General features: G+C 35.6%; 1 long non-coding RNA gene across 1 annotated transcript; it reads left to right on the top strand.

Annotated features, from left to right (window-relative positions):
* Positions 1-4530: 4530 nt before the first annotated feature.
* Positions 4531-6359, top strand: LOC107893110 (uncharacterized). Its single transcript, XR_001682724.2, has 2 exons — positions 4531-5096; positions 5744-6359. It is a non-coding gene; the product is annotated as an uncharacterized lncRNA (long non-coding RNA).
* The last annotated feature ends 1439 nt before the right edge of the window (positions 6360-7798 follow it).

The raw sequence follows: 7798 nt of genomic DNA, 5'->3' as shown, positions 1-7798 counted from the left end.
CAAAACAAGCGGAAGAGTCCTGGCGCAACCTCCTCGAGTGCCTCAACCAAATCTCGTCACCCTCTGCTTCGATTTTCGTTAGCCCCACAGGACGACTTGTTTTAGCTTCTTCGAGTACGACCATTGGGAGCAGGGGCCGTTGTATTGATTGGGCCGCTTTGGAGCAGGTCCAACTTGCTCACCTTGTTTGATTCCATCTCGCCACTACTCCGTGGAAGCGATACTTTGCAATTATCGAGCCCACCTATTCGGAGCTTACCTTAGAGTTTTGAACTACATTTCATTTACAACATGTGATGAATACCCATGACGAGGCCGGTACTATCTTTTTTAGACTTGGTGGACTCGTAAGACACATGAGTGTACCAGAGTTTGAAGTTGCTTTGGGCCTCTACACAGAGAATTTTATGGTTTTCAAGAATTTTTTACAACTTCACCGTCACATACACCACTCGCCCTCCTGCTGTTAGACTGACCTTACGGCGAGTACTGTTCCCTATGACGCAAGTCGCTCAAAGGCGACTTCGCTTCCTCCAGCACTACGGTACATACATGCTATCTTGGCTCACACCCTGACTAGGAGGAGAGAGAGCACCGACGTTGTTAGCACCACCGATGCATACTTCTTATGGAGCATGGTGACTAGTCATGTATTTGATTTGGCTTACTTTACTGCCCTTGCTTTTCGCCACCAGACAGACAGCCATAGGAGGGGCCCCATCTGCCTTGGCCCCTACGTAACTCGCCTCGCTCGACACTTCGGCCTCTTCGAAACTCTAGAGATGTCATCGACACTCACACTAGTAGGCCAGATGTCTCCTCAAAGAATTTCTAGTTTGATCCACATGAAGATGATAGAGTGATGCCGTGGACTCAACCCCTCTCAGTACAAACTGTTCACTCTGATGACCAGGATGAGCCAGAGGACATTACTGATGATGTCCCTCCCCCTCATGAGGACCCACACCGACCGCAACCACTGAGTCACTAACCTCCTGCTGCCACTGTGACCGATATATCCTAGTGACTTACTCACTTCGAGCAACAGTTTTTTGCGAGGTTCGACAGCATCGAGGCAACTCCGTAGTAGATCTACCAGCACTTCAACATCTCGCCTCCACCACCACCACCTCAGGATCCATCCACCGATGAGGACTTTTGAGTCCATTTATTTTATTTTTATTTTTATCTTTTTCACTTTTCTTTTATCTTTTCTTTTATGTTTATTTTACAGACTTACCATTTATACTTTTAAACTATTTTTATCTTTATGGCTATTATCGAGTAACCCTTTAATTTTCTTCATAGTTGTGCTTATTTTCTTCATAGTAGCTCAGACTCATGCACATCATTAGCCATATCTACAATTTTCGCTTTCATTATTCCAAGGTTTCCATCAAAAAATTCAGGGCAATTTTGCTTCTTTCCCTCTCTTATGATATTATACTGCTATTGTTATTATCTATATTTGTACATTGAGGACAATGTACATCTTAAGTGTGGGGAGGTTATTTTTATTATCCCTGAATTTTTATCTCGTTATCAAATAATGTTCTCATATTACTATTAGAGTGAATTCTGATTGATTTATGATTTTTATTGATATGTTTTGAATTTAATCATAGGGAATTATGCATTAATTGTTTAAACTTTAAAGGCATTAGAGAATCAAGCATGATAAGTTGACTTTTGAGAATTAAAATTGCTAGGCTGTTTTGAGGTATTATCTTAAAGTTTTGAATTTACAGGATTGACATCAAATACCCATAATTTTCATGAGATTTTGAGCCTTTTAGAGCATATATCTTTCTTGCTCACTGATTTTATTGGTAATGAGTGTGTCAATATTGATTTGTTATTCTAGAACTTGCTTTGATTATGCATGTCAAGGCCACACTTTTGATTTGATATACTGAGATGATAAAGGCAATTAGATTTTAACCCACTTACCCTATAAAAAGCCTACCCACATAATTGACCCTTAGTGAACCCCTTTGAGCCTTAACCATTGTTTCTTGATTTCCCCTTTAATGTTAACCCATAAATTAACCCTTTTTGATTCTTTAAGAATTTCTCCCTTTTTATTGACTTCCTTTTTATCGAGATTTGACTTGATTAGTTACCTAACTATGTTCGTTCATATGTACTTTCCATTATTGTACTATTTTTATTCTTAAAAAAAATTATATTTATATTCATATTATAAAGAGCTTGGATAAGTTAAAGTTATTATAGTAAGAAAAATCTCACTTCATTAGTTCCGGATGGTTTTAATTTTGGCACTTGTTTATAATTTAGTATTTAGCTTTATTTTTCTAAGTTTGGTAATTTATTAAATTAATCTCAATTCTAACCGTCTTTTTCAGCCTTTATCCACACCTTTAACCCAAGCCCCATTACAACCCTGTTAAAGACCTTTTGATTTGTGTATCATCTCATTTATAGTGGTGGAGATTTGATTTTGATGCAAGCCTATGGTAATAACTTTTCATGTTTGACTATTAAGCGTTTAATTATTGAACCTTAAACATTTTGAGTGATTTGAGTGAATCTTTAGTGCGGATGTCAACCCTTGTTGATTTGGAATTAAAGGTAATTACTTAGATAAGGGGGGATACCTATGATTTTATGATTAAAATGCTCAACTTAGATTGTGTGAAACTTTAATGTTCTTTTAGTTAAACTCTCAATATATGATTACTTGTGGTTTACTTTGATACATTATTGATGAGAATTATAAGTTGAGAAGAATTTATTTTAATTGAGAGTTGAGGATTTTGCTTGAGGACAAGCAAATGCTTAAGTGTGAGAATTTTTGATAAACCATAATATATACATATTTTTATCCCATGCTTGGTAAATTTTTGGATGATTTATCATAAGATTTAGTAAATTTGATGCTCCTAATCCTTTAAATTCATGTTTTATACTTAGGTGAACATAGGAAGGTTAAAAGAGCAATAAATGAGCCAAACGGACAAAATGGGCTTATCTTAGTATTTCACATGGCCTAGGCACTTCCACACGGGTAAACCACACGCCCATGTGAGGAACAAGGGCAGGCCACACGCCCATGTGTCATGGCCGTGTCGACTAAAAACCAACTCACAATTACACACGGCTTGAGCACCTTCACACGGGCGTGGCACACGGTCGTGTCCTTATCTAGTCCAAGTCTAATTCTACTCGAAAAAGGCTAATTTTGAGGGTTTTGAAGCATTCTAAAGTCTATATAAACACCCTAAAAGAGGATTAAAAGGGGGGGACGCAGAATAGAAGGCAGAAAATACTTGAGGATAGCCATCGGGAGCACCTCGGAAGTAGGATCTCCTTCAAAACTGAAGATCTCCATTCAATTTCCTCAGAATTTCTTTGGGTTTCTTTATGTTTTGTTGTTTTCCCAATTTCAAGATGTTTTCCTCTATTTTTATGAACTAAATTCCCTAAATACCTAGGGAAGTTGAAACCTAAGATGGATCTTATTACTATTTGAATTATTTGATAAATACTTGATCTTATTCTTAATTGTGAATTTTAATCCTAGTTTTAATATTTTAGGATATTAATTCAAGTTTTGATGTGCTTATTTAGTGGAGCAAAAGTCCCTGTTTAAGATTAGATCCTCCATAATTAAGCGGAGTTGCATACAATCTTAGAGATAGGATGACATAAATCTACCGGATTAGAGTCAAATCTAATAAGGGAATCCATAGGTCGAGTTCATGCGACAATAGAGATTTTAATTAGAAAGAGATTTCAATAGTCTCGAAAGAGATAATAATATAAAGCAGAGATTTCTACGGATTAAGTCAAGTGAATAAATCGTCTAATTCAGAAGTAATAAGTGAAGTCTAGGTGGATTCTTCCTTGGGTATTGTCTTCTCCTTCGGTTTTCCAAAAATATTCTTCAACTTTCATCTCTGTCGCGTTCTTAGTTAATTAGTAATTAAGTTTAGTTTAGAAAACATCCCTTAAATTCATAGCCTAGATAATAAAAAGATAGTAATTACTAGTACTTTTAGTCCTTATGGATACGATATTTCCGGTCTCACCTTAACTATACTACTGTTCGATAGGTGCGCTTGCCTTAGTCGAATTTTTAGTTAGTTTAGTGACCATCAAAATGTTAAAATGCGATAATGTAAGTGGCTAAAATATAACATAAGATAAACAAAAATGACTATTTTAATAATTTACCCTGAAGAATATATACACCTGTAACATTTAGAACCCGTCAGCAAATGAATTACTTGTATAACATTCTAACTAGCTATGTTACTCTAACTATTCATTTTTCTTGAAGTACCTATGTCTGGTGCATAATCAAACATGAGTAGGATTTGAGAACACTTAAAGAAATTGAACATATTATACTCAAATTTCAGTAACATATCTAACCCGAAAGGGGGTTGGGCCAAGGTAGCAAAGAAGTAGCTTTCAACTTGTGTTTTATTAACAATAATGCAGATCAAAATGAGTAATCCACCTTTCAACTTTCTTTTATTAATAACAATAATGAGGATGAAAAATGAGTAATACTTTCAACTTTTTTTTTCTAACAACAATAATGCAAATCAAAATTAGTAATCCATCTTTCAGCTTTCTTTTTTTAACATCAATAATGCAGTTGAGAATTATTTAGAATTGCTTCCATGAATTTTCAGCTTACAAGAAAAGAAAGAAAGACAAAAACATGATATAAATTCATTACCAGAGACTGAACCTTTAGCAGATAATTAAGCCAAAATATTCATAATTGTCCACTAACAAAACCAGAAAACCTCTCAACTCCTCTAATCTTTTGATCAAATTCTAGATTCGTCCCTTATTTATTTCACTCCAATTTCAAGGAAACCCTCAGTAAATAAGACCTCCAATTCGGCCGGAGAGAGTTGCGGTAGCGGCCATGTGAGAAAGCCGACGGAGCACATTCGTAAGTCCAACGAAAACTAAGAGAAGAAAATGTTGCAGCAGCAGACGAACAACAATTCCAGTAGTAGCAATATTCCGGTGAGCGAGAGGTATTGGACTTTAGTTGATAAAGCTGATAAGAAATTTTCGAAGATCAGAGACTTGCCTTACTATGAGCACAACAGGTATAATATATATAATTTTTTTGTGAAACTCTTCTTTAATTTATCGTCGTTTGGGAATTAGGATTCTGTACTTTTTAATTCTTAGATATTTCTGCAATTTTAAAGGTAAATAATTTAATTGGATAGGAAAAAAATTATAAAATATATTTTCAAGAATGGTTTATTTAGGATGTTAAACCAAATTATTGGATTATGCAAACTTATTTTCATTTTCCTTTATTTTTGAAAGTTTGATTTGGTTGCTAATTTTGCCTTTTCGTTTCTATTTCCTGAAACAGAAAGTAAGAATGCATTTGGATGCGAAACTGAATTATGATTCAAACAACAAAAATTTGAAGTTCTAACTTTTTTTTGATAACAAAATATATATTTTTAATAATTATGTTGAATTGATATTGCATTTTTTTTCATTCCTTTTTAATTAATTATGATTTTACTTTTACCACTTGCTTTTGCCTGTTGGGAATTATTTGGGAAGGAAACAGAGAATGGTTGACGATAAGTCTTCAAACAGATAATCGAAGAGAACTTTAGTTACTTGAAATAGTGTGGTTCTTTTATTGTGTAAATGGAACTATAATTTGTGGAACATTAATTGAAAGACAATTCATTAATGAACTTAGCATTTTTGGTTTTCTACTTCATAGGTACGAAACATACTTTTACAAGGTATTCATACGCTCAGTTGTGGGAGTTTCTACCGGAAAATCGGCAGAAGCTAGTTGAAGCAGGGCTTATGAGATGGGAGATGGGTGAGATTGCATCGCGAATTGCTCAACTTTATCATGGACAATATTTGCGAACAAGTGAAGCGAGTTACTTGTCTGAGGCATGTATCTTCTACGAGGCGATTTTGACAAGGGAGTATTTCAAAGAGGAATCATTCCAAATAAGCAATTGAGGTCTCTAGCTAGGTTTTTGATGGTGTGTTTGGTTCTAAACTGGAGAGAAATGGTGCATCATTTAGTTAGTCAGCTGAAGATGTTGGTTGATGAATGCAAGAGGACTTTCCAGGTCTTTATGACGTAACCATGCATGCTTAATTTTGCAGGGCTACATTTCTACAGCTAATGAAATATAGATGTGCCTTAAATAAGACTGCATTTAGTGAAGATGAAGTTATTTATATGCTCCTTGTCACTTTTTTTGGACTTTTGGGGGGGGTAACTTCTGAGTTATGGAAGAAAGAGGTAATCAACATCATTAGTAGTATATCATGGAATAAGCAAGACATAATAAATATTGAGCATGAGATTTGATGTGTGTGTATGAGTGAAAGATATTGTTACATTTGTTTTCCTCTTAAGATTAATCCAAAGTTTCACTGGGAATATAGTAATCTTTGAATGGGAGCCCAGTGGTTCTTTATACTTGTCAGCTGGTAGTAAAAGTGGTCAGAATGAAGCCTTAGGATCTAGTCGCTTTAATGACTCCTAAGATATTGTTGATCCTACTTTACCGCCTAACCCGAGAAAAGCTGTATTATATCGTCCATCTCTAGAACATTTTATTGCGGTAAGTTTAAAATCCGAGATTAGATATTGTTAGGATTTTGACAGCATAAAAAAAAGAAAACTGAGTAAAGGAAGAAATATAGGACACAGAACAAGGAAGTAAGAAAAATTTACTTGCTCACAGAAGTACAACGAGGAAGCAATTTGATATGTTTAATTTTTCAATAAGAAAAACAATACATTTATAGCCAAACTATATCACTTATCGCTACCTACCAAAAACAGCCTAGTAACTTTAAAAACATTGCTTGTACACACAAATAAGCCACCTAAACAAGTCAACATTGGGACTATAAAAGCTAACTTGCACAAAAGCTGATTACATAATCAGCACCTAAAAATATCAAAACAATACTAACTTAGTTCATTTTGAACTTAGTAACTTAGCAAAGTAACTAAACAACCTTGTTGTTACAGCAATCATTGCAGCATGCACAATTGCTTGCACGTACTTCATCCAAAGATATTACAGCTAAACAGCCTTGTAACATTTGTGCTGCAGCATGTTTACAAGCTGCATACACTTCATCAGAGATATTACAACAGCTTCATATGCTGCATGCACTTTAACCAAAAATATCACAGCAGCATGGTAGGCCAATTTTCATCACTCCTCCTTAGACTCCATGCTGCAAATACAAATAATTCAAAAATTTTTAAGCTTGGCAGACCCAAAATGCTTTGTTTCAAGCTAACCCTGCACAAGCACTTCATTTTCAACCTTGGCAAATGGAGTCTTTTCCTCCTTCACAGCCTTGGTTGACAACACATCTTGCCTTGTTCCCTTGTTCATTATAGTCCTGCTTCTTCTTGCATAAATAGCTTGCAAGTATAGTTTGCTTCCTTCAATCTGCCATTTTTGGCTTGCACCCTCTCGACCTTACATTTAGACTGTCCGCCTCTTCATCTTGCACCCACTCGGGCTTGCATTTAGACTGTCCGCCATTTCAGCTTACAATTCGACAGGCTCACACTTTGACAGGCTCGCACTTTGCTTACCGTCTTCAACTGGCTCGCAACTTTACAACTCATATTGAGCTTCACCTTTGATAGACTTGCACTTCGCATACTGTCTTCCTTGAAACTCCTCATTCAGCTTATCCAAGCTTGTTTGGAAGTCTCACAAGGGTGAGTTGTTGTTGTCTTCTCTACAAGCAGCCCTCAAAGATGACAGGCTTTAATAGCTTC

Source organism: Gossypium hirsutum, chromosome A13, assembly GCF_007990345.1.
Source record: "Gossypium hirsutum isolate 1008001.06 chromosome A13, Gossypium_hirsutum_v2.1, whole genome shotgun sequence".
Classification (NCBI taxonomy): domain Eukaryota; kingdom Viridiplantae; phylum Streptophyta; class Magnoliopsida; order Malvales; family Malvaceae; genus Gossypium; species Gossypium hirsutum.
The sequence above is the reverse complement of the archived record's forward strand: the minus strand, read 5'-3'. Positions and strand labels throughout refer to the sequence as shown.